At 44.0% G+C, this 26,835-nt stretch overlaps 1 long non-coding RNA gene across 1 annotated transcript in view; it reads left to right on the forward strand.

The window, feature by feature from the left end:
• The first annotated feature begins 2,315 nt into the window (after positions 1-2,315).
• LOC141986669 (uncharacterized) overlaps positions 2,316-26,835 on the forward strand; it is a 41,695-nt gene continuing 17,175 nt past the window's right edge. The window contains exons 1-3 of the long non-coding RNA XR_012639344.1: positions 2,316-2,365; positions 2,476-2,533; positions 3,078-3,178. This is a non-coding gene — a long non-coding RNA (uncharacterized LOC141986669). The remainder of the gene's footprint in view (positions 2,366-2,475; positions 2,534-3,077; positions 3,179-26,835) is intronic.

A 26,835-nucleotide genomic window follows, 5' to 3' on the forward strand; every position in this document is an offset into this window, starting at 1 on the left:
CGTCCGGAAATGATTCGTGTGACCCCTCTAACAACTCCTCCAACCAACCTCTACCAATCAGGCCGGCCCGAGAGCAGATTTGACCAAAATAGGGCAGGTTCTGGGATGGGGTGAACCACCCAGAAGAGGGGCGTATGACCCCTCTGCCAATCAGAGCGCAGCACCATCACCCCATAAGGCCCAGCGTCGGGCAGAAGAGGCTGTCTTTTACCAAGAGCGCGTGTTTTAGAAATCGTGGAAACATGGACTCCTTCACCACCCCCGTGAGAACTTCGGACTTTGTTTTAGCCCCGAGGGCCTTCAACAAACCGCGGAGAAAGCGCTACATCAGTGACAGTTCCGAGGAGGAGGAGGGGGCAATTGAGGGGAGCCCTTTGGCCCAGCCATTGATGGATACCCCGGACCCTGAAACCCAGCCGCTTGTGGGGCCCCACGATGAGCGTGATGGCCTCTTGTTGGCCACCCCCCGGGAGGAGGAAGGTGATCGCAGCTCGGGGAAGTCACTAGTGGACAAGATGAACGCTCAGGTAAATGAATGCTTAAGAAGTGACGGTCGGGATGGGGTTGTAACGGGGCTAGGAACCAGGGATTGTGTAAATCAAAAACCGAGCAGTGGGGTGCTTACGCTGTTTCTTTTTTGAAAAAAATCTCTCAACAGCTCAATGATGCCTTTCTAGAGGACCCGGAGACTCTGGACAGCGTTGCACCAAGCAGCGAAGATGAACCGGGCCCACCTTGTTTTTGCTCAACGCCAATACAAAATGTTGAAGAGGACTCCGAGGATGACGGCTATGAGGAGTTTAGGAGGAGGCTTGGCATGGAACTGACTGAGCCAGTGCCACGTCGTGAGCGTAACAAAGTCATGCGGACTATTGTACGCGTTGCTGTTTATTCTGTTCTTAATCACTGTCTTGGGAAAAGCTTTTTGAAGATTGTGAGGGCTGTGTCATAGATGCACCAGGCCAGCGGCACCATGACTGTGTGACTTGGACTTCAGTGGATATAAACTGCAAGCTCCGGGGCCTGTGTGCTGAGCTGTGTTTGGAAAGCTTATTAAACACTGTGATTGCCATAGGTTATGCTATGCAATGTCTATGCCTAACCCAAGAACATTTAGCACAAGGGGTGACCTTGATAAATGCTGTGCAATTCAGTGGAGACCCTGACCATGTTTTAAAGAAAATGACCAAACCGGAAGATGCCTGCTTAGAGTGTTATATTGACCGTCTGGTCCGCACAAAAAGTTACAGAACCCTGCTTAAGAAAAAGGCTATTTGTAAGAAATCTAAAAGGATTAAGTTAGAAAATGGTGAGGTGCCAAACATGCGATATAAAACTTGGTAGCTGTAAATTTAAAAAAAAAAGTAATCTATTTGGGCTTTGTGACTATTTGTATTTCTGTTAAAAGGTCTCTGGCCCTTAAGGGAGCTTAAAGTCTTTTTTTCTTTCTTTCTTTTTTAATGGAGCATCTTGGTTTGTTTTGAAGGAGCTGTATGTCTTTTAAATAAAAAAAATTGTTTGTGAGAACCTAGCTCTTGTGTCTTTTGTGTAAGAGAGACCCATTTACAGCAAAAAAAAAAAAAAGCTGAAATGTATGTTGTGGGAGGGGGAAAAATACCCTAAAAATGTGTTTACAATAAAACAAACGGGGATGGTTCAGACATGTGGTTGAGTACAATAGAGTTGACTTATTCTGTTGAACTGAACGGGTTTAACCACCCCCCCCCCCCCCCACTGAATAGCCAGGGTGACTGTGATTACTCACCCTTGTTGCCATAGGGTTAATTTTGATGGGGGTGCACCCATAGTAAGGGAGGTGGGTGGGTGAGGATGGTGAGTTCTGATTAATATGAAATGAAATAAAACCTCAGGAGTTTGCAGATGCTATTGGGCAGTTTAAATATAACCCCTGGAGTTGGTGGAACGCTATAGGCCAGTCTAAATATGGCCCAGGAGTTGGTTGAAGGCCACGGGGCACTTTTTCTAGAAATCACCCCCCGTCCCACCAAACTTTAAGCATGAAAGAACATGTTTTTAAAAACAAAAACAAGCCCCAAGACATTCATTGATATCTGCAAAGGGCCCCTCACTTGAAATGGTTACTGTAAGAAGGCCCTACAGGGTGGGGGGAACAAAAAGTATTTGAACTTAAAAAAGAAAAGCAGCCCAATTGTGCAGAAAAACTTATTCCCCACCCCCGATCACAAAAGGGAATGCTAGGGAGGGGTGATCCAATCAACCTGCTAACTATTTTGAAACAAAAGAGTTAGGATGGTGTAAAAAAAACAAACAAAACCTCAGGTAGCTTGGAGACTGTCTCTTTCAACAGAAACTCTCTTGAATTGCTGCTGGGCTGCAAGTGGAGGTATGTTCCCTGGTTTTTTTTTTTAACTCTGAAAATATATATATATATTATATAATGCCATTTTTTGGCCATGCTATCTTAGTAAATAATGGTGCATATCTGTATTGCAGTGTGATCTGTTTAGCATGGAGCCAGTAACTTTAAGTTGCAGTTCATCACCAGGCCAAGGTAAAAACCATTTTTAACTGTAGTTGTGCTTAATAACTTCAGGTATTACATAGGTTGAATAGGGATTTGGGAGCTAATACTAACTAACATTTTGGCTTGTTTTTCTTACCCCAAAGACCCCAAGCACACATGGCTGGGGCAGGGCGGGGGCCAGAACAACCAGGGATCTTTTTAAAAGCATGTGGGTTTATTGAAAAGTATTTTGTTGCAAACAGTGTTTTAAACTCTGTGTGTGTGTGTAAAACATAGGCGGTTTTTAAAAAGTATATGTCTACAAACTGATGGTGATGGTGTGTTTCCAATTAACAGGGTTTTTACTTTGCAAAATGAGATGTATTTAAAAAAAAAAAATATTTGTGGGGGTTGTTTTCAAAGTGGTAGAAATAAACTCAAAACCTGTGATTGTTGTACAGCCTGAAATGGATTATTTTGTTTTAAAGCTATGACTTTTTTAAATAGAAAAAACACTCTAATGGATATTATTTTATTTTAAAGTTTACTAGACAGTTTCATGTGTTTTATTAGAATGTTGTTTGCTTTACAGCACGGTCAAAACTTGAGCGGGTAAAAATGCTCAAAAGAAAAAGGAAAGAGACAATTGAAAAGAAAAATTCACAAGTATCAGTGACGGATGGATGAAGCCGGGTAAATATATTTTGCTTATTAGTCTGGTTAATTTATGAGGTTTTGTATTTTAAGTACATACATAGGTGTGGGTGAGAAAGCTGGCAAAGTTACATTTTTGTAAAATGCTTTTTTTTCCCCCCTCCTGCCCCAAGCAGGCATATGCAGCCCTTCTGACAAGGCTGTAGTGGGAGCTACAAGGACCCCTCCCCGAGAACCACCAAAGAACCAGGAATCTGCTTTGAGACCTTTATCAACGCAAAACAGCACAAGAGTGCAGATGAAGCATCAGCCCAGTCCAAACCTCATTTACGTCAAACCCAAGGACAAAACAAAACACTCTGGTAAAAAAACATCCATGCAAAGACAACTCCAGTTCCTCAGCGGCCACCGCCACGCCAAGCCCTGAGAAAACTGTGAGCGAAAACGCCCACATTCACAAACCCGGAACAGGCGCTCTAGGGATTGTGAATAAAAAACCAAGGATTGAAAACACCTGCGATGCCAAGGTATTGCAACCATGCAAACACAACTCCAGTTCCTCAGTGGCCACCGCCGCACCAAGCCCTGAGAAAACTGTGAGCGAAAACGTCCACATTCACAAACCCGGAGTAGGCACTCTAGGGGCTCTGAATGTGTGCAGAAACACACACATTCACAAACCCAGAGCAGGCACTCTAGGGGTTGTGAATAAAAAACTAAGGACTGACAAAGATCCCCCATATTCTAGTATTTGGGAAGAGTTTGATGCTTCATTCAGAAAACTGATGGACGCTGTATCTTCGGGGAGTCTAAAACTACGGCATTCTAAAAAGATTTGGAAAAAATACGACGCTTTGTTCAGAAAACTGATGGACGCTGAATCCTCAGGGGGCCTAAAAGAAAGGGGGGCTGGAAAGGGTGGCTCTGATCAGGCATGACTAGGTGTGGAAAGGGGTACCCTCAAGGGTGCACATCAGCTCGTGTGTAAACAAAAGGGCGGACGGCGCTTGGGGGATAAACAGATGGCTGCCAAAAAATTCCAGGCCAGGGTCGCTGTAAAAATTTTAAAAAGGGCTAAAGAGGTAATGAGGGGAAAAAAAACAAAAAGAGATGCCCCCTACCAGAGGCTCTCAAACTGGCATGTCTGAAAATGGGGAGGCGAAATCAGACTCTGGTTTAGAAAATTCCCCAGAGTGCTCTCTAGACGGAGGCCCATCGACTCCAATGCCCCTCACGGAGGCGTCTCAGAGTCTGACTCTCAATTAGTATCAGATGTAGAAGATGCCACTGATGGTTCCGTAGAGGAACCCCCAAGTAACCCTGAAAATGCAGAGGTGTATATGGAGAGAGTGAGAAGTTGGCAACGTGAATTACCTAGATTTGGGGGGTCGGTGTATTGTGAGGAGTTTCGTTTTGTCCATCTTGAGCAAATAAATTCAGCTCAACAGGCTGTTGAAGCCATACACAGAGGGATACAGCTAGTTCTTGATGATGTTAATGGTAGGGTAGGCCCTGATGATTACGTACAGTTACGTTTAGAGAGCCGTCGTTTAACTAACCCTTTGTTTTCAGTCAGAAGAACTAGGGATGAGCTGTCCGCTGAGGATTTCTTGAACCAGACCTCAAAGCTGCTTCAGAGCAATAGAGAATTGCATTTCGATGGGACGTTGCGCCTTGTTGTGACAGTTGTAAAAAATAGGGGTGGGGGCGCTCGAAGAGTTTTAAATTCTATCCTTAGTAGTCAGATTATTCATAAAAAGAGACAATGTTTAGTAGACCTGACTTACAGCGGTACCAATCTATGTTTTGCGGGAGGGCTCTTGGCTGTCATGGCCGTTCATAAACCTACAGATGCAGAATTGTTAGCAGAGGCGAGAAAGTTGCACGAGAAACTGGGGTGGTCAGATCAAAAAAAGGTTATGCTCACTGATGTAGCAAAGTTTGAACAGCATTTAGGAGTTAACATACAGGTGGTGCTGTATGCAGTGAAAGGTGGCTGGGGTTTTTTTAAAACGGGGGGGCCCCGTGTACCCTAAGACTTATTTCATCCTGTTGCACAATGAACATTACTATGGGGTTCTGGATGTGAAAAAGTTGTTCGGAGCAAAAAATTACTGTGAGTTTTGCCACACGGTGTACAGTCACGACCATTCTTGCAGGTATCGTTGCCGTCTCTGCTTGAGCGCAACATGCTCTGACAACATGGGTGTGCAGCTGAGGTGTCCTAGCTGTAAACTGTATTGTCGGTCCAAAGAGTGTTTAGACAGACATGTCAACTGTGCGTCAAAAAACCAAGTTGAATGCCTGTCTAAAACTTTGTGCGGTAAGTGTCAGGCGTACGTGGACAAGCAGCACAGGTGTAAAGGGAGGCGCTGTAAGCAGTGTCAGGGTTTGATCGTTGGAGATGTAGACATTCACCTCTGTTTTATGGACAGCCTTAGAAAGCCCGAATCATCAGAAAAGTATATTTTTTATGATTTTGAATGCATGCAGGAGACTGGGTTGCACACTCCCAATTATATTTTTGCAATGTCCCTAAAGCCGGAAAAATCCTGGGAATTTAAGGGTGACGAATGTCTTTCTATGTTTGTTAAGACCTTTATTGGCAAAGAGTTCCGGGACTACACGTTCCTAGCACACAATTCCAAAGGTTATGATGCGTATTTCTGCGTTAGACAGTTACTGAAGGAAAAGATGTGCATAGAACTGATCACTCAGGGCAGTAAACTAATGTGTGTGGAAGTTAAGGCCCTTGGCATTCGTTTTATAGACTCTTTAAACTTCTTGCCCATGAAGCTTAGCAAGCTCCCACAGGCGATGGGGTTTGAAGGTTGCAAAGGGTATTTTCCACATTTTTTTAACACTTTAGAAAATCAAAATTATGTGGGGCCTATGCCCGGTGTGGAGCACTACGGTGTAGAAAGCATGATGCCCAGGGAAAAAGTCCAGAGTTTCTCGACTGGTATCAAGACCACAGCTCTGAGACTTTTGACCTGCAGAAAGAGCTTGCGTATTACTGCCAGCAGGATGTAAAAATTTTGAGACAGGCTTGTATCCTATACAGAAAAGAAATTATGAATATGACGGAGAAGGTCGATCTAGTAGAGAGAGAACCCGGTAAATTCACTGAGATAAAACTGTGTATAGATCCGTTCCGGTACATAACGCTGGCATCCGTCTGCATGGCTATGTACAGGTTTATGTTTTTGGAGCCTAACACGGTAGCTCTTCTCCCTCCAGACAACTATCACAGACAGAAAAAGAGATATTCGACCCCATCTATCCAGTGGCTGTTGTATATCTCTCAAAAAGAACATATACAAATACGGCACGCTTTACAGGGTGGGGAACTACAGGTAGGCCCCTACTTTTTAGACGGTTATGCCAATATTGACGGGGTACACACAGCCTTTGAGTTTAATGGGTGTTTTTTTCACGGCTGTGTCGCCTGTCATTGTGAAAAAGCACAAAATCCTATGACGGGGACAACTTTTGGGTTTCTTTATTACAAGACGCAGCTCAAGACCGACTATCTAAAACGGCTTGGTTTTGTAGTGAGGACTCTTTGGGAGCACGAGTGGGTGGTGATGAAAGAAACAGACAGGGAGCTTGCGAGCTTTTTAAACCGAGCCCAGTTACCCCAGCCTCTCATGCCTAGGGATGCTCTTTTTGGGGGGAGGACGAACGCCATCCGTCTATATTATAAACCTAAGCCCGGGGAAGAAATCCACTATTATGATTTTACCAGCTTGTACCCTTTTGTAAACAAAACAAAAGACTACCCTATCGGGCACCCCGATATAGTTTGACAAATTTGGACCCCTTGCAAATTATTTTGGAATTGCAAAAGTTAAAGTGTACCCCCCACGAGGCCTCTTTTTCCCATTGTTACCTGTCAGAGTGGGCGGCAAGCTTATGTTCCCGCTATGCCGAACCTGCGCGGAAACCGTGCAGCGGGAGACGTGCACCCACACTGACGAGGAGAGGGCCATCCTGGGGACTTGGTGCACTGTGGAATTGAACGCAGCCATAGCGAAGGGGTACGTGGTGGCTAAAATCTATGAAATCTGGCATTTTAATGAAAAATCTGATAAACTCTTTTCGGAGTACATAAAATTACACCTCCGCCAGAAACAAGAGGCTTCAGGGTATCCCAGCTGGTGCACAGACGAAGACAAACAAAATAAGTATGTTAACGATTTCTACCAGAAAGAAGGCGTGCTTTTACGCCGACACGAGATCAGGCTAAACCCCGCTAAACGCCAAATTGCTAAACTGTTTTTAAATTCTCTGTGGGGTAAATTCGGCCAAAGAACCAACCTACCCAATACCAGCATCGTGAGAGACCCTGACGAACTCTTTCAGTACCTATTTTCCCCCAACTACGAGGTTTCATCCTGTGAGTTTATCGACGATGAAACAGCGTGCGTATCTTGGAAGCACGCAAAAGACCGTTATTCTGTCTCTGGCAATACCAATGTTTTCATAGCCTGTTTCACCACCGCTTATGCCCGCTTAGAACTATACAACCTCCTAGACGGATTGCAAGAGCGGTGCCTGTACCACGACACTGACTCTGTGATATTTGTGAAAAGGGAGGGGGCCTGGAATCCCCCTCTGGGGGATTATTTAGGGGACCTCACGAGCGAGATCCCACCAGATCAACACATCACCGAGTTTGTGTCGGCAGGCCCAAAAACATACGGGTACAAACTGTCGGGAGGAAAGGCTTGTATGAAGGTCAAAGGTATTACCCTGAACGTAGCAAACTGTGAAAAGATCAACTTTGACAGTTTGAAAGATCTAGTCCTGGACTATTGCACGGGTCTGCAAGAGAACCCCTCAAAAAAGATAGAGGTGCAGCAACCCTCTATTGTAAGAAACAAAAATCAGTGGCAAATAGAGACAAAAACCCTTAAAAAAACACAGAAAGTCGTTTACAACAAGAGGGTCCTAGGAGAAGGGTTTAAAACCCTGCCCTACGGTTTTTGAAAAATGGATACGAGGTGGAGACACCCCTTTTCTGCAATTCTCGCGGGGCCTAGCAACTGCGGGAAAAGTTACTTTATAAAAAATGTATTGGATAATGCCAAACAAACATTGTCTGTTACGCCTGAGAATATTGTGTGGTGTTACAGTTGTTGGCAACCCTTGTATAAAGAACTGCTCTGTAAATACCCCTTTATCAATTTTGTGGAGGGTCTGCCTGATGCTTTTGACGATGACCATTTGTTTCCTACCAATAAAGTGAACATGATTATCATAGACGATCTGATGAACTCCGCTTGTGAAAGCGATGAAATCGAGAAAGCCTTTACCAAGTACGTGCATCACAGGAACCTGAGCATTATGTATATAGTTCAGAACGTATTTTGCCAGGGAAAAAAGAGTCGCACTATTAACCTAAACACAAAATACATGGTTCTGTTCAAAAACCCCAGGGACAGATTACAAATTGCTACACTCGCTCAGCAAATGTACCCCGGCAAAGCTCAGTTCTTTCTAGAAGCTTTTGAGGATGCTACCAAAAGGCCTTATGGCTACCTGGTGGTGGATTTAAATGCTTCCACACCAGAAGCTTATAGGCTAAGAACTGGTCTTTTCCCTCCAGACTGGCCGGCAGTTTATACTTTAAAAAGAACAACAGCCCTGTATAAAAAGAGATGAATTATTGGCAGGTCCCTTTTTAGCAGCCGGGGTTGCTGACTGAAAACATGTCTAGCTGCGTGAAAAGAAACCTGGGCCTTTTAAAATTACTTAGCAAATCGTCCCCACAGCAAAGGAGGGCTATACTGTGCTCGGCCTCTGACGATCTAGTAGCAGCCATCTCAGAAATAGCGCTCAACACCTTAAAAGGAAACGTACCTTTAACACCGAAGCAAGTGCGTGTGCTGAAAAAGAAACACACGCTTATAAAAACTTTGTGTAATAAAAGGGTTTCACTTAAAAGAAAGAAGCGTCTGGTGAAGCAGTCTGGGGGGTTTATAGGACCCCTGTTAAGTTTTGCTATCCCTCTGATAACGGGGCTTTTAACTAATCGATAATGGAGTATGCAGAAAAAATGTACCTGGTGCCCAGCCGGCAGTTGGAGCAATTAAGTGCTCCCCCTCCGGCAGAGGAAAATATCAGAACGACTGCAACTCGCTTACTGGATGCTGAAATGAAATCTGTTCTTCAAAGAACTGACTTAGGTGAATATGAAAAGGCTAAACTTTACAGCACCGTGCTTCAAAGGTACCTAACGTACGTGAAGCAGAGCGATGTGGACAAAGGAAAACTAAGTCTGTTTCTACCAGAACAGGAACAGAGTGTGACTGCCAAACCCTCCGAAACACCAAAGACCTCAGACACTGTTGCTCAGGAGGTGTTGGATAACGTGAATAAGCGTTATAAGAAAAATGCATCAGTATTGCTAAATAAGCTGGGCCAAGATAAAAACATTTCTTCATGGACCGATAAAGGGTCTTTTGTGTACAAAGGCTCTGTGGTTAATGGTTCTAACATGCTCGACTTAGTCAGGGCCGTCACCCAGACGCGCTCTGTTCCTAGCAGACATGTAACTAAAGGATGGGATGTGTTTATGAATGCCATGGCGGAACTGAACATGCCATCTTCCATCATGGGCAACGCGACCAACAGAGATCTTTTGGAACGCCTCAAGGCCTCAATCGCCGACACCTGTGTGGACCAAGAAACAGTGACCCCTTTTTTGCCATCTAAAAAACGAAAATTGGCTAAAAGAGCCGAATGGCTCAGTTTGTGATCTTTTTCACGTTCTATTTTTTTTTTTAAAACTGGTAATGTTTTGCTTTAAATAAAACATTTCTGAATTGGGTCATTGTGTTTTTTTTTTTTTGTTTTTTTTTTTAAAAAACCACGCCAAACATCGATTGTCTTTAAACTCCCCACCTGGGGTGCTTTATTGGGTAACATGACTATGAACATCGTTGCAAGATACGCATGTCTGGGCTTGTTGAAACATGCTTTGAGCAAGGCTAGGCATGGCCAAGTATTTAAATTTATTTTTTACAAAATTCATCACCATCCGGTCGTTTTGCACTAAGTCATTAGAATACAATTTTAAAATCCGGTCAAAAGATAAACCCTTGCTACGATGGTGTAAGAAAAACACGCAGTGATAGCCGCAGGCAACGGAGCTGGGGTCTTGTAATTGTCTGTTGTGAAACACAATGTCTGTGGCATTTTTGTTTAAAAATTTCATAATGCTTTTAGGAAAGAACACACTGTTCGGGGGATGCCTGTATGAGTCAAAAAACTCTCCAAGGTTACGCTCCACCAGATACACGGCAAGCCAGTGTTCACCCGGTCGGCTGTGTGGATGTGTGTTGACCACCAAACCTAGGGGTCTCTGAGACAGCTTGCCGCCAGGGAGCCAATTGCAGGGAAACACGTCTAAGAAATTCTTTTTCGTGTAAGGGTCTGTTGATAAGACACGTGAGAGCTGCACGGTGTCCATGTTCACATGTAGTCAAACAGAACATTTCTCCTCTGATTTATCTCTATTACGTTGTCAAAAACCCCATACACGATCATATTGACGGTAATGGTTAAAGCCTTCCCAAAACGAATTTCTGCTCTCAGGTTCCCGGTTTTAATCAGGGAATAGTGATCGGCGCATTCCTGGTCGGGGGACAGGTCAAAGGCAAACATGGTGTAACCCTGTGCAAACTCCTCACGGTCGATTAACAGAGAACGATCTTTCATGTGTTTACCGGCCGTCTGTACCAGATTCATGTATTCTCTCACGCAGCGTCCTGCCTCGAAGTCTGGTTGCAGAGGCTTGGTCGGTATCTGCTCACCATCCACATACAAGGCCACAAAATTAATATCGTAATGCTTAAAATGAAAGGGATTTTTAGCGTAACTTCCGCTAAAGGCATCGTTATCCACGAACCACAGGACAAGCATTTTGGGCAACTGTCCCAAGAACAGGTTCTCCTGGTTACTGACCCTGCTGCCCGCAGGGATGCTAAACACTTTCATTCCCACACGGTCCACGGGGTATTTGGCATTAGCGGTAAGCAGGGCCTCGGCGTGCCCCAGACGAACGCTCGGGGCCACACGTACTTTCTTCACAAAAAGGGATGCTGATAGAATGCGCAGTTTAAAGCCTTCGGTTCCGCTGCCCATTAAACAGAAAGGATCTTTACTGCGCGTCAGTTTAATTTTCACATCCACTCCGTTCAACAATAGTTTTTCTTGAAAAAACAGGTCGCTGTGTAGATGACCCAGAAGCTCTACTGTTCTGCTTTGAGCGGTCAGCTTTGCACGCCTCACAAACCCTAGATTCTCGCCATCCAAGTCTGTGTCTTCCTGTTGTCCGGCAGTGTCTTTGTAAAAGAGGCCAGCGGAAAATTGCGTGGCGAGGGTGTCGTTGCTGTAATTGAGCACCGATTCTATAAAGGCCCTGTAAGGGTAACAGTTGTTGCTTTGGCTTACAAGACGGTCTCCGAGCGTGACATCCAGCTGACTAAAAATAGAGGCCACTGGGTAATTCACCAGGCCCACCTCGGCACCCGTGTTGAGTTCAGTTCCGTCTCCTTTTACAATCTTGCAACACAGGTACAGCAGTGTGTTGTTTAAATCCATATAATCTACGCCATTCCCTGCTATAAAGAAGTCAATGGGGGCAGACTCCGTAACGGCCGACAGAGGTGGCACCTCGATGTAGATGCTTTTCTCAATGCTGGTCTGCGTAGGGGCTATTTGGAACAAGTCTAGTTCGGATTTGGTGCATTCTTCAGACCCGCAGTGAACGAAAGCCATGTTGATTAAAATATATCTCTCGTATCAGCCGGCGAGTGTTTCCTCTTTCGCCCAGGCTTCCTCTTGGACTTTCGCTTATGGCCGACCCTGCGGGTCAAAGCCCTTCTTTTAAAGGGTTTCGGGGGACCTGCGCGTCGCGGGTATGACGCATTTCTCTTTCTCTTCTTCCTCCTTTTAATGTACATCAGCCCCGATCCTTCCTGTGAAGCTGTGTTCCCCACCTTCTCCAGAACAGCGCGGGAGACGTGACCTACCACGTCTTTAGCTATGTTTTGAGCGGCGGATTTTACGTGGGGTTTAATAATCTCTAGCCCCCTCCTCAAAAGCGGTACGGCTTTTCGAAAGAGGCTACGGAATATTCCACCCACGCCTGCCCCATACATCACGGGGGCCCCATGATATCCAGGAAGGGCGTATCCCGCCTGGGCTTTGTAATAGTTTCTGTAGACGTTGGGGTCGCCGTAATTTTTTAGGATCGCCATAATACTGTTTTGCTTTTTTAGAAAACTCGCTCTCTCCGGGGGCGCAGGTGTAGCTTGATGATCACCTTGCCAAAGCGAAATGAGACGCTTTTGTTCTGATCTGTCTTTATTTCAATGGTAATTGTGTCGATGTGGTGTTTACTGATAGGGACGTAATGAGGTTTATCGTAGGTGATGGTGACAAACTCGTTGTTCCTTCCTTGGACGGGGACACAACGTAACAGGGGAACAGAAAAATCCCCCACAAACTGATGTTCTACGATATCCGTGTACAGATACAAGGAATTAAAACCCCCTGTAATGTCTGCCGAGAAAGGGAATTTTTGGACGCTGTGTTTGGGGCCCAAGCCCAGAATGTTAGCTAGCTCCCCGCTGGTAGAAAACATAAGTAAAAGCGGCGGATTTAAGTCTAATTTTTCTACCCACAGGGTCATAGTTCATGACCATCTCAGGCGGTCCGGGGTGACGAGCTATGATACTGTTCATATGATCCAGTAATTCGGGTATGGACGCGTAATAACCTCGTCGTAGGATGAAACTCCATGCCATATCTCCAAAGGTGACTTCAAAAGGGGTGTCTTCGTTGATAGTGTTCCAGCTGTGCGGGTATTGTATTTCCACTAACCCCACCTCCAAGGCACCCCGGAGATCCAAGGGCTTAATTAGCCGTATTGTAAAGTTCGAGCTGGTGTTTTGGGGAAAAACTGCAGCGCTGGCGTTGCTGGGCAAAGTAATGTAAAACCCGCTGTCGCTCATCTTCTCTGACTTTGCGGGGAAGAATAACGTTTGTTTGTTTGTTGTTTGCGTCTAAATGTCACAGAGTTGAGAAGCTTTCACCCAGCTGTTAAACTTATCAGGCCACCCCAACCATTTTACCAGCAGTTGCTTTTTTCTCCCTTTTCCTTTCTCCGCTAGAACTTTTTTTCAACCCTGAAAATCCTGTCTCGTTTGGGGTTTACTTTTTGTAATTCTTCAGGGTAAAAAGATCCAGTAACTGTCTCACCCTCGTAGTCTTTTAATCGGTATACAGGTCTGTGACCCCTGGTTAAGCCTTCATCCACTATGAATATCTCATCGGTAAATGTCTGTTCATAACCTTTTTCGAAAGCTCCTTTGGTTTTAGATAGTCTCACGTGGTCGCCTTTTCGAAAAGGGGCAACAACCGGTTTTATTTTAAAATCATCTCCATAAACCATTTTCCATACCTTCAGAGAATTTGAAGGGTTAACATCAGCGGGTCTGGTATGTATAGTTCTGTGAAAGCTCTGGTTGTAACTCTTTATAAAGTCAGGTAACACATCGATGTAGCGAAAGGTGTTATGGGCTGTAAAATATCTCCACATCCTAGTTTTTAAAGTTCTGTTAAACCGCTCCACAACCCCTGCTTTGACTTCATTATTAGTAACAAAATGGTGAATGCCATGCCGTTTTAACAATCTGCTTAAGGGTTTGTTTAAAAATTCTTTCCCCCGATCGGTTTGTAATTTTTGAGGCCCTTCGCTAAAAATAGCTTTAAAGGCCTTGCATACCTCACCACTCGTCTTGTCCCTAAGGCCCAGGCATATTTGGATAGAATGTCTACCACTGTTAAGATGTACTTAAAATTGCTGTTCTGTTTGGAGAACTGGTGCATATCCACCAAATCTGCCTGCCATTGCGCATCCACATCTGAAATAATGGTCTTGTTTCTTTTAAAACGTATTCGAGCCGGTTTGTGTAAAGTATAAGCATCCTGGTCTGAAAGCCAAGCTGTTACTTGTCTTCTATTTAAAGTTTTACTATGCTTTCTGGCCACTTGAAAAAGAGGGTTCACCCCGCCAAAGCTCCCAACTTCCCCGGGGCTGTAATATATTTTCTTTAACAGAGCCGCCTGTGGAGACATGACTGTTACTGGTACCATCTTTTACTAACACAAGTGTGGGTGGGGGACAACATTCATATTAACACGTTTAAATAAGTTTTATTAATCGCCTGGTTTAACACAACCTTTTACAACCGCCTGTAAAAATGGACGCCATGACTCCTAACATGAGGGTATCTGTGCTGGTTCATTCTTCCATTTTGTCCTTTTCCTCTTGAGATCTGTGTCTCAGACATGAGCAAAAACAGCTGACGCATGATACATTTACTCCCACAGGGCTACCGATGTGTAAGTTCTCAAAGGCCTCCAGAAAGGCATCATCGAGCTGTTGAGAGATTTTTTTTTTTCAAAAAAAGAAACAGCGTAAGCACACTACTGCTTGGTTTTTGATTTACACAATCCCTGGTTCCTAGCCCTCCCCCCCGCCCCACCCCCACCCCCATTACACACCCCCACCCCCGACCGTCACTTCTTAAACATTCATTTACCTGAGCCACATCTTTTTCATTCACCTTGTCCGCCCGTAACTCCCCCAAGCCGCGATCACCTTCCACCTCTCGGGGGGTGGACAACAAGAGGCCATCACGCTCATCGTGGGGCCTCACAAGCAGCCGGGTTTCGGGGTCGGTTTCCCGTGTGTCCATCAACGGCTGGGCCAAAGGGTCCTCCTCAGAACTCTCGCTGATGTAGCACTTTCTCCATACAAGTCCAAAGGCCTTCGGGGCTAAAACAAAGTCCGAAGTTCTCATGGGGGTGGTGAAGGAGTCCATGTTTCCACGATTTCTAAAACACGCGCTCTTGGTAAAAGACAGCCTCTTCTGCCCGACGCTGGGCCTTATGGGGTGATGGTGCTGCGCTCTGATTGGCAGAGGGGTCATACGCCCCTCTTCTGGGTGGTTCACCCCTACCCAGAACCTGCCCTATTTTGGTCAAATCTGCTCTCGGGCCGGCCTGATTGGTAGAGGTTGGTGGGAGGAGTTGTTAGAGGGGTCACACGAATCATTTCCGGACGGGTCACCCCGCCCCCGGAACTAATCCTAATTGGTCAAATCTCCTCTTGGTCCTATCGGAACAAAACCCCTCCTGATTGGTAGCGGGGTGGGAGGAGGAGTTGTTAGAGGGGTCACAAGACCCACTTCCAGAGAGGACACCCCCACCCCGGAACTCGCCCTGATTGGTCAAAGCTCCTCTCTGGGAGGTCCTACGGGGCAAAACCCATCCTGATTGGTAGAGGGTGGGGGGGGGAAGGAGTTGTTAGAGGGGTCACAAGACCCACTTCCGGAGAGGACACCCCGCTCCGGAACTCGCCCTGATTGGTCAAAGCTCCTCTTGGGGGGGAAGTCCTACGGGGCGAAACCCATCCTGATTGGTAGAGGGCAGTGGGAGGAGTTGTTAGAGGGTTCACATGACATACCTTGCTTCCGGTCACGTGGCAGCCTTGACCCTGGAAGTAATACCCCATGGGGCAGGACTTCCGGTGGGGTGGGGGGGGCAGAGGTCAAGGGGTGGGGTTAAAGGGGTCAAGGGGTGGGGTGGGTGTCACATGACACACCTTGCTTCCGGTCATGTGGCAGCCTTGACCCCGGAAGTAATAACCCACGGGGCGGGACTTCCGGTGGGTGGGGCTAAGATGTCAAGGGGCGGGGCTGAGGGGCCAAGGGGGCGGGGCTAAGGGGTCAAGGGGCGGGGTCAGGGTTTGATTGATGGTAGGGCCCTTATGCTACTTATGTCTTCAGGACAGTAATGATAGCTGATGGATCCATCTCTTTAACCAAGCCTGTTATATAACTCAGTATTGCACTGTTTCCTCTGGGATGTCTGTGAGTTTGCATTATCTGTTCAGCATTCAGGAGTGTGAAGGGAGTCAAGGCTGCTTCCACGTGAACCAGTTCATCAGTCAGCCCCAGAAATCCATTTCCTTTTTCTTTTCTAAATGTGTCCTATGTAAAATAGACTGGTGGCCTCAGTTACCGTCTGATTCCTAGCATTCACACATCAGAAAACAGTGCCAGTGTTGGCAGTCTGAGCAGACAGTCAAAAGAAGGAACAGGGATAGGGAGTGAACTATTTTTTCTGTTCCCTAGGGCTGTGTTTACAATGAGAAATTTAGGATTTTGCCACAATTGCAACTTCACTTGGTTTGCACCTCTGCTGGTGGTAGTAACATGGAGATTGCTGTGTAGACAGCATCTGGATGTTTTAGTATCATGTTTCCTCACTCTGAGGAGGATTACCATGTCTGCAGCTGCAATAGTAGACCTAAATTTGCAAGTGGAGATGTGGCCTAGAAATTAAATGTTAATTGTTTGCAGATGGGAGAGAAGTTAAATGTTAGGTGATAGTAGTAGAGATTTTATGCCACACAGGGGGAAATAAAAATTCCTTTCCAATTGATCATTAGGTTCTTGATGGGACATAATACAGAGCAATGCTGCTTTAGTCTTACGGTCTCTTTCAGGAGAAGTCTGTAAAGTGAAGCAAATTTGGAGATCACTTCTGGAAGAAGATTGAAAAGTCATTCTTAGCTTTATTTCCTAATTTCCCCCAAAGTGCCCAGAAAGTATGCAGCAATCGACCTCTACACCATTCTTGGATTCTGTGGCTGCCTTTTAGAACGCTTGACACAGCAACTCTGGTGATGGTCCTGGTTACTATGTGCCTTCATTTAGCAGTGTAGAATGGGCCATTACTATTCCCCCAAACCGAGCTAAGGCCTTATTTATCTTGGATAGCCAAGGCTTTAACATAGTTGGAGAAATAAGGTCCCATTTACACTACAAAGTGGAACCATATTGTAGGCCCAGGTTTCCTGGCGTGGCTGTAGTGTAAACAAGCCCTTAGTGTGTTGGAAGTAGCAGGATAGTTCCCATAAGCATGCCACCTGATGATTTCTCTCATTTATTTTTATAGAGCTGAGTTGAAAGGCCTGCTCTGATTAGACATTCGTTAGTCCAGAAATGTATTGTTCTGTAACTTGAATTATAACTCTTACCTGTGGAATCCATCGTCCGATAACTCTCTCTGCCTTACAATTTGTGGGACCTTTAGCTTCCAAAGAGGGGAATTCAGGCCAAGAGCAGCCTATCCTTCTGGCCCGGTTACTAGAAGTGGCGATCTGATGGTTGTCCTTATTTTGTTCCATTGCTGGAGGGAAAAGTAGAGCCATCCCGTGAATTCAGAAGTTTTAAACTGTGGGTATGTCTACACTACAATTAAACACCCGTGGCTGGCCCGTGCCAGCTGACTTGGGCTTGGCCTAAGGGGCTGTTTAATTGCAATGCAAACATTGAGGAGTGGGCTGGAGCCCAGGCTCTAGGAATCTGTGAGGTGGGAGGGTTCCAGAGCTCAGGCTGCCGCCTGGACTTGAACATTTACACTGCAGTTAAACAGCTCCTGAGCCAGAGCCCAAGTCAGTTGGCACGGGCCAGCTGTGGGTTTTTAATTGCAGTGCAGACATACCCGATGGGTCACTAAGTGGCTACTTGCTTGTGCTTAAGGCTGGCCTGGGTTAAGCTGTAATTAGAAGATGAGTATCTCTTGATTGCTTGTGATTCTGGCTGTTGATTTATACAATGCCTTTAAATTAGTACCTAATATGGAATTATCACACAGTGATACATACAATGTATAATTTATGTCTTATTAACTGAGAGATTCATGGCAAGAAAAAGTAGTAATGTCAGTAAATGGGTGAGTATATTCTGGTGGAATGACCCCTTTGAAGAGGCAAACGGTTCTTAAAAGGCTGGTTGTGCTTTGCTAGTGGGCATTTAAGGGCAGTGGATATCTCATTTTTCTGCTGGATGTTTCAAGCTTGTCAGATGACAGATTGGCTAAGAGCCATCTGAGCTGTTCCCTTCTGTGCACCACACAATTATGGGCACTTCCCATAGAGCATTACTGTATGTACTCTTTTGACATTGCTCCTCACAAAATGGGTTGTCATATTCTGCAGGCTGACACCTTTTGGTGGGCAAGGAGGAGTATATGTGAACAACTTGTCTGTGTCGTGCTCTGCCGGCTTGACTTGTTTGTTATAGTGATGTCCTGTTGTGTGTTGGCCTTGAAACAGAATGCCTGAAGTCAGAGTGCTCTCATATTAAATACAGAGATACCTCAAGGATTCTTAATGGGTTTCCTGGGCCCCAGCTGCAATTCATCCCCCCTACTGGCCTCCAGCCAAGCCTATAAACTGCATGTCTTCCTTTCCTCTTTCGTTGTGCTGTTCGTTTTGTCACATACTCTGTGTCCACAGATGTCAAGTGTAAAATGGCGTGTGGTGTTAATGCTTTAATGCTGGCACAGACTTACTTCCGGAAGAAGATATGCCCCTAGCAGTGTTGGCTTGCAGGCTACACATCTAAATTTATCATGGCCTGGTTATTCAAACAGGGCAAAAGCCTGTGATCTGGCATGATGCCATCCAAAGAGTCAGTCAACAGACCATCTAGGAGTATCAAGTGTGGCTGTTAAAAGACATGAATCCCAGCCAGGAATGTCTGCACTCCTGTGTCTGTGGAGGTTGTGTTCTTGGCTGGAGGATTACTCATAACTCTCCTTGTAATGTCACTACGTATGTGCTATTTTTCTGTGAAATATAGAAATGAGATCACTAGCAAGGTTGTTTCTATACCTTTCCTCATAAAATGTTGTTTTTCAGGGAATATATATGCAGTTACATTACATTTCCTAATGAACAGCCCAGAACAAACAATGGTCTACAAAGTGCTAGAATTATTTTGGTGCATACCTGAAGAAAAAAGGAAAAATTAATTTCCACTCAGTTTGTTGGTGCTATACTTTTGTTAATGGTAGATCTGGTCCTTTTTATATTTTTGGCCAAAAATTTATTTCTGGGCAATGTTTTTATTGAGAAAATTATCGATTTTTATTTTGAAATTTTTCATTTATACATGTCTTCAAAATAGGATATTTTCTTATGACTTTTTTAAAAAGTTCATTTTTCAAAAAATCCTACCGTGTGGTCATCTTAATAGCAGGAGGGATTTAAAAAATTGGAATTCAAAATGTTCGCAGGTTAAAACTGCAAGATTTGGTCTGTAACTTACAAAATTTTATCTGTGCTAATCCTGGGATTTCAAGCTGCATTTTTATGAATCAAACTGTTGCAGTGCAAATCTGTGTGCTAATTATAGTGTAATGATTGATTGTGTATTATCTGACTTAGTAAATAGCTCTGATCAAACATGTTTATTTGCTAAAGTATTAAATCATACAAAAATAAATACTTGACCATAGTATTTAAATTGTGTAGCTAATCACATGTCAAATAGTGTAGGCACATCCTTGGCACTTCCCAGTCATTTCTAATAGTGTTTGAGTCCCAACTGGCTAATGAGTTGTCTTCTAATGCACCATTTTTTGCTGTCTGATTAGTGTTCTTTTCTCCCCAGTGGAATTTTTACTACATGAAAATCCAATAAGCTAAAATATACTTATGGGGCTGCTCCATTTACATCTGGCAACTTTCCATTCTCTTTTTACAGATGTCTGGGTCTCTATGTATTGTCAGTCATCATGTATGAAAAGTTCAAGGGTATAATATTTTTGTTTTCTTAAATGTTCACAGGCAAACTCAGGCCTATTCCTATTTAACTACTTCCCCAAATTTAATTTATTTTAATCATGATCACTGAATTCATTCCTAGAAAAAGGGTTACTCATAATTCTCCTTGTAATGTCATTTTATACGTGCTGTTTTTCTATAAATATAGAAATGAATTCAAGTACCACCAGAACTTAAAAAAAAAGTTCAAAATTAACAACATATGGGGATTTCTTTCTTTTTCTTAAATTTCTCAGCATCAAAACATTTACCTGTTACTCATGGTTCAGACTAGAAATCCAGCTCCAGATGGACTTCTTTAAAATGCTTAAATCTTCAGAAGGATTCATCTGTATGCTTGTCTCTGCTTCCAGACTTGTGCTTTACTGTCCATAATTATGCATAGTTGGTCACTCTGGAAACTCAGTACTAAATTGGTTTTACAGTAGGAAAAATTCACTCTGCGTTCATGGGGGAGTTAATTACAATTAGGGCTGTCAAGCGATTAAAAAAATTAATCATGATTAATTGAACTGTTAATAGAACACCATTTATTTAAATATTTTTGTATATTATCTACATTTTCAAATATATTGATTTCAGTTACCACACAGAATACAAAGCATACAGTGCTCACTTTATATTCATTTTTATTACAAATATTTGCACTGTAAAAACAAAAGAAATAGTATTTTTCAATTCACCTGATACAAGTACTGTAGTGCAATCTCTTTATCATGAAATTTAAACTCACAAATCTAAAATAATGCACAAAAAATAACTGCATTCAAAAATAAAACAATGTAAAACTTTAGAGCCTACAAGTCCACTCAGTCCTACTTCTTGTTCAGCCAATTGATAAGACAAACAAGTTTGTTTACATTTTCAGGAGATAATGCTGCCTGCTTCTTGTTTACAGTATCACCTGAAAGTGAGAACAGGCGTTCGCATGGTACTGTTGTAGCCGGCGTCAGAAGATATTTATGTGTGAGATGCCCTAAAGATTCATATGTCCCTTCCTGCTTCAACTACCATTCCAGAGGACATGAGTCGATGCTGATAATGGGTTCTGCTCGATAACCATCCAAACCAGTGCAGACCGCCACATGTTAATTTTCGTCATCTGAGTCAGATGCCACTAGCAGAAGGTTGATTTTCTTTTTTGGTGGGTCAGGTTCTGTAATTTCCACATTGGAGTGTTGCTCTTTTAAGACTTCTGAAAGCATGCTCCACACCTCGTCCCACTCAGATTTTGGAAGGCACTTCAGATTCTTAAACCTTGGGTCAAGTGATGTAGCTATCTTTAGAAATCTCACATTGGTATCTTCTTTGTGGGTCATCATTTGAGACTGCTATAACACAAAATATATGGCAGAATGCAGGTAAAACAGAGTAGGAGACCTACAATTCTCCCCCAAGGAGTTCAGTCCCAAATTTAATTAACACTTTTTTATGAGCACCATCAGCATGGAAGCATGTCCTCTGGAATGGTGGCCGACTCATGAAAGGATATATGAATGTTTAGCATAACTGGCATGTAAATACCTTGCAATGCCAGCTACAAAAGTGCCATGTGAATGCCTGTTCTCACTTTCAGGTGATATTGTAAATAAGAAGCAGGCAGCTCCGTAAATGTAAACCAGCTTGTTTGTCTTAGCGATTGGCTAAACAATAGGTAGGACTGAGTGGACTTGTGTGCTCTAAAGTTTTACATTATTTTATTTTCAAATGCAGTTATGTGACAAAAAAAATCTACATTTGTAAGCTGCACTTACATGACAAAGAGATTTCACTACAGTACTTGTATGAGGTGAATTGAAAATTTTTTTTTGCCATTTTTACAGTGCAAATATTTGTAATAAAAATAATATAAAGTGAGCCCTGTCACCTTTGTATACAATGTTGTAATTGAAATCAATATTTTTGAAAATGCAGAAAATCCAAAAATATTTAATAAATTTCAATTGGTATTCAATTGTTTAACAGTGCGATTAAAACTGCTATTAATCGCAATTTTTTAAAATCATGAGTAGAGGTTGTTTTTTTAGTAAATCGCAAGTTAACTGCAATTAATCAACAGCCCTAATTACAATTTTTAAAAGTTGTGTTCTTGAAGGCAGAAGTCACTTGAGAGAAACAGGAACTGCTTTGAATAATGAAAGAAATTATCACACTCTGGAGGACCAAATCTCCTCACAGATATGTAGGCAATTCCCACTGATTTCAAATGGAGTTGCACATGTAATGTTGTCCCTCTTACCTTACAATCTGAAAATACACACAGCAAACATAAAGAAAATGAAAATGCTGAGTTTCCATGGTTACACTCTCTTCAGCTTTAACTAAAAAGAAGATATAGCACAAGCATAGGTAGTATATACCAAAATGACAGAAAGAAAGCGAAGTCAGTTTTGATTAGACGGTGTTCATGTATAGGCTTCTGCTGTTGCTTCTTGTTAATTTTATTTCTGAAAAATTGGCCATAGTTCTGATTTTTTTTTTAAGTGCCTCAGTTTTTGGGTAATCAACAAGTGATATCTTGGGTTTGCTTTTTTTAGACCTGTTCAGTACTCATGCCAGCTGTAGTCAATGAGAATTATGAGCTCGCAGAACCTCTTCTAATCAGACTAAAACTGTCTCAAGTTGGACAGTTAGGTTATGTCTACACTGCAGCTGGGAGTGTGCTTCTCAACGCAGGTGGACAAACCAGCACTAGTTCTGCTCTAGCTAGCACACTAAAAATAGAAGTATAGTAGCGGCAGTACGGGATGCAGGTCAGGCTAGCCACCCAATTACATACCCAGGGGATCAGGCATGAATGTACTGGGGCAGCTAGCCCAAGCCGCTGCCCATCCTGCCATGACTACACTGCTGTTCTTAGAGCATTAGAGTAGTGCATAGCTCTGTACCTATGCTGGGAAGCACCCTGCAAGCTGCAGTGGAGACATACCCCTAAAAATAGCTTAAGGGTTTGCCTACAGTTACTGCTCCTGGGGGAATACTGCGCCAACATTATTAAAAATTCTGTACACCATATTTTAAAATTCTGCATATTTTATTTGTCAAAATGACACAAAATAATCACACCAGTTTCAATTATTTCAGTAATTTATTTCAAGATACTTGTCAGCAAATGTGTCAACAGAGACAATGAAAAAGATTCCCCCAGGAGTAGAGAGTTAAAGAAACTCCTACTACAACCCAGTTCCAATTGGGGGGAGGGGTGTGCTAGAGAGGGCTGTGTGGGGACCCCCCTCCCCCAGAGCCCAGAAACAGGATCCCCTGGCTCCACAAAGCCCAGCTGTGCCCCCCCTGCCCACACATGTGTCCCCCTCACTTCTCCCAAGAGCCCGACCATATAGTCCGCTCTGCTCAGCTTTGTCCCACTGATGGACGTGGTGAAGCCCTGCCCTTCCTCACCCTTTGCCAGAGCTGGGTCTCCTGGGCCCATTCCCATCCCTGGGCAGATAAGGATCGAGCCCTGCAGCCAGAGCATACAGAGCCTCCATCGCCACTGGGCCAGGCACTCAGCTCACTGCACGCTGGAGAACCGGGCTCTGCAGAGTCCAGCAGCCCCAGTTGGCAGCCAGCAGCTCTGCAGCCCCAGTTCTGTGAGGAAAACATGAAATTCTGTGCAGAACATTAATTCTGCTCAAATTCTGCATTGCAGAGTGATGCAGAATTACCCCCAGCAATAAAGACTTACAGAGATGCAGCGGCACAGCTGAACTGGCGGAGCTGCACTGCTGTGGTGCTCAGTAAAGACGTTACCTGTGCCGACAGGAGAGCTTCTCTTGTTGGTGTAGATACTCCACCTCTCTGATAGGCGGTAGCTATGTTGATAGGATAAGTCCCCACATCAACACAGTGCTGTCTACACCAGGAGTTCGGTTACTATAACTACATAGCTCAGAGGTGTGGATTTTCCACACTCCTGACAGACATAGTTATAACGACATACGTTGGTAGTGCAGACCTAACCTCGGACTCTTAATGCCTCTATTTTTGAAAACATTAGCCTCTATACAGACAATAATCCGTAAGAGTGCTATTGACAAGGATCAGAAATGCTCATCCGCTTCTACAGCATGGAGGCAACCAAAGGAGCAGAAAATGCCCATATGTAAGAGGAGGAAAGGGAATGAAGCCTAAGTTCCCAGGTTCCCCATCTTGCCCTGAACACACAGAATCACAAACTAGTACCCTATGGTTGGCGTTTCATGAGTATTCAATGCAGAGAGGGTATCCCAGAGAGTAAGCTCAAATGGGAAGCAGCCCCTTCACCCAGCATGCTTTCCTGACAGAGAGGCTTAAAATCTATGGCTAGCTGACACAGAGGAGATGGTTGCTTTATTTATATAGCAGCCAAAAATATATTGGGTATTTCCTAATCTGACCAGTACTGACTCCCCACAAAGGGAGTTGGAATGTGCAGCTGTGGTGAAGGAGCTGATCCCTTAGGAACTGCCCTGACAAAGGGGAGAGGAATCTTAAAGAGCGTCCCTCCTTATGGATGTCTACAGGGCTGGAATTAGACTTATATGTAGATTCATGGGCTCTGTGGAGGTTGGGAGCTATGTGCCCTTAATTGCTGCCTGTGTGAGGAGCGGCTGCAAACTTCTCCCCGCAGAGGGGAGTATGAATCAGTAGTTCTGAAAGACTCAACCTCCATGTCCTGACCCCTTTTTGATTCCTGATGATTTTTCTACAGTGGGGTGTAAGGATAAGGCCTTTTCCTGTAGCCATATTGTAAGGTCTGAGGCCTTTGTCTGTGTCCCATATTAGGAGAGCAGCAGCCATGAGCTAAGAAGCAGAAAGTCATATCCTCACATTCCATCTAAATTACATTAAAACAATGTAATATTTGGCTGTTAAAAAGGCGATCCTGTCCTAAGAGTACCTACCATCACCAGATAAAGAAACAGACCTTAAGATTGTTAGAATGCTATCAAACGAAGTTTTCTTTATCTGGCAAGGAATCACTTATCAATAGTTGCGGTTGTGAAATCCTCATTTCTTTATGGTCCCCACTTCCCTATTGTTTATCTGTATGGTCTCTGTCTGGTTCTTTGATTGTTTCTGTCTGTTGCATAACTAATTTTGCGAGGTGTAAATCAATTAAGGTGGTGGGGTATAGTTGGTTAAAGGATTGTTTTACAATATGTTAGGATTGGTTAGAAAATTGTTTAGTAATATTTTAGTGAAATGATTGGGTAAGGTACAGCTAAGCAAGACTCCAGTTTCACTATATAAATTGGGGTCCAAAAGGAAGTTCTTTGGAACCAACTCCAGGACACAGCCCCAAGATCAGAGCTGCCAGACCTCAACACTCTGCCAATCACATCGTGCAGAAGCTGAAGTCCCCCAGATGACCTGATCCTGACTGGTGAGCATTGTATGTGCATGTGCCTTCTGTTTTGATGATTGATTGTTAATAAATACAGGTTAAGTAGGATATTATATTATTGTGTAAGGCTCTTTCACTGGTAAAAGACCCCGCAAACCCGCAGAGTGTAAGGTTACGTCCAGAGCCCACGGAAGGGTGAGGGTGGGTGCCTAAATTAACAGTTATGCCTGAGCCCTAGGAGCAGGGTAAGGATGGGTGTCCCTAAAGCAGTGGTGAGCAACCTGTGGCCTGCAGGCTGCACGTGGCCCGTCAGGGCAATCTACCCGCAGCTCCCCGTGGCAGCAGTTCACCATTCCTGGCCAATGGGAGCTGCGGGAAGCGGAGCAGGCCACAAGGATGTGCTGGCCACTCCTTCCTGCAGCTCCCATTGGCCAGGAGCGGCAAACCACGGCTACTGGGAGCTGTTGGCGGCCGTGCAAATATAAGCAAACTTTCTGGCAGCCCGCCAGCAGATTACCCTGACGTGCCACGTGCGGCCTGCAGGCCACAGGTTGCCCACCACTGCCCTACAGTGTGTGAGTAACCAAGAATTTTGGTGTGGTTAACAAAGAAAGCATTTAGATCATTGTCTTTTAAATGTTCTATGGATTTAAGGGTTATTTATAGCAACACTTATTGTATGAAATAGTATACTGTCATTTATAGCATATACTCTCTGTGGCCTGAGCAGTGCAGGGTAATGTAATCTCTGTCTCTGTGTTTGCATTGTTTCCTTTTCTTGTCCTAGGATGTTTGCTTTGTCAGAAGATACTCATTGGGGAGTCATAAATGTTTCTGAATTTGTAAAAGCTTGTGTGTGGCATGGGGTCAAGGATAGGTGAACAAAACCATTTTCCTGTCTGCTCTAGTTCTTTCACAAATGTCTCTGTGAACAGTGTTGCAGTCGATGGGGTGGAAGTGCCAGGAATATCAGGTATGCTTCTTTGCCAACAAAATGAACATAGTGTCAGGCTGTCTGGTCTGGAGTGGCTCACAATAGTGAGTGCCTGTCACCGTGCCTCCGTGGGTCACATCTAAGAATACCAGATTCAGGATAAAGTGCTGAGATATAGGGCAGACTCACCCAAACTGGTGGTTATTCTATCATTAGATTATACCAGGCTGGTAACAAAAGTGAACTTCTGTGTCACCACACTAGTTAACAAGAAGTCAGAGATGCAGTCTCCTTAGGCATTCCAGCCCTTATCTCACCACCCAGACACTGGATTCTATGTGGAGTGGTTACTGAAAACCAGTTTTGTCATACAGCATAGCCAAGTCAATATATAACTTGGATCTTACCCAGTAACCATGCTGCTGCCAATCCTTTAGTAACTAAAATCTAAAAGTTAATTAAGAAAAGAGCTAATAATGGTTAATAGATCATTTACAAACAAATAATTGAAAAGTCCTTGGGTATCAGGTTTATAGCAGTGATGGAATAAACTGAAGGCTTGTAAATTCTCTGGTAACTTCCAAAAGATTGGAAGGTCCTCAGCCCATAGTTCAAAATGCTCCTTTTTGTTGTAAGTCATAGTCCAGAGAATCAGGACAGGAAAGAGGCAAAATGGAGATATCTTTGGGGTCTTTTATACCCTTTGCCATATGCCTGGA

The sequence above is a fragment of the Natator depressus genome, chromosome 1, assembly GCF_965152275.1.
Source record: "Natator depressus isolate rNatDep1 chromosome 1, rNatDep2.hap1, whole genome shotgun sequence".
Taxonomy (NCBI): Eukaryota; Metazoa; Chordata; order Testudines; family Cheloniidae; genus Natator; species Natator depressus.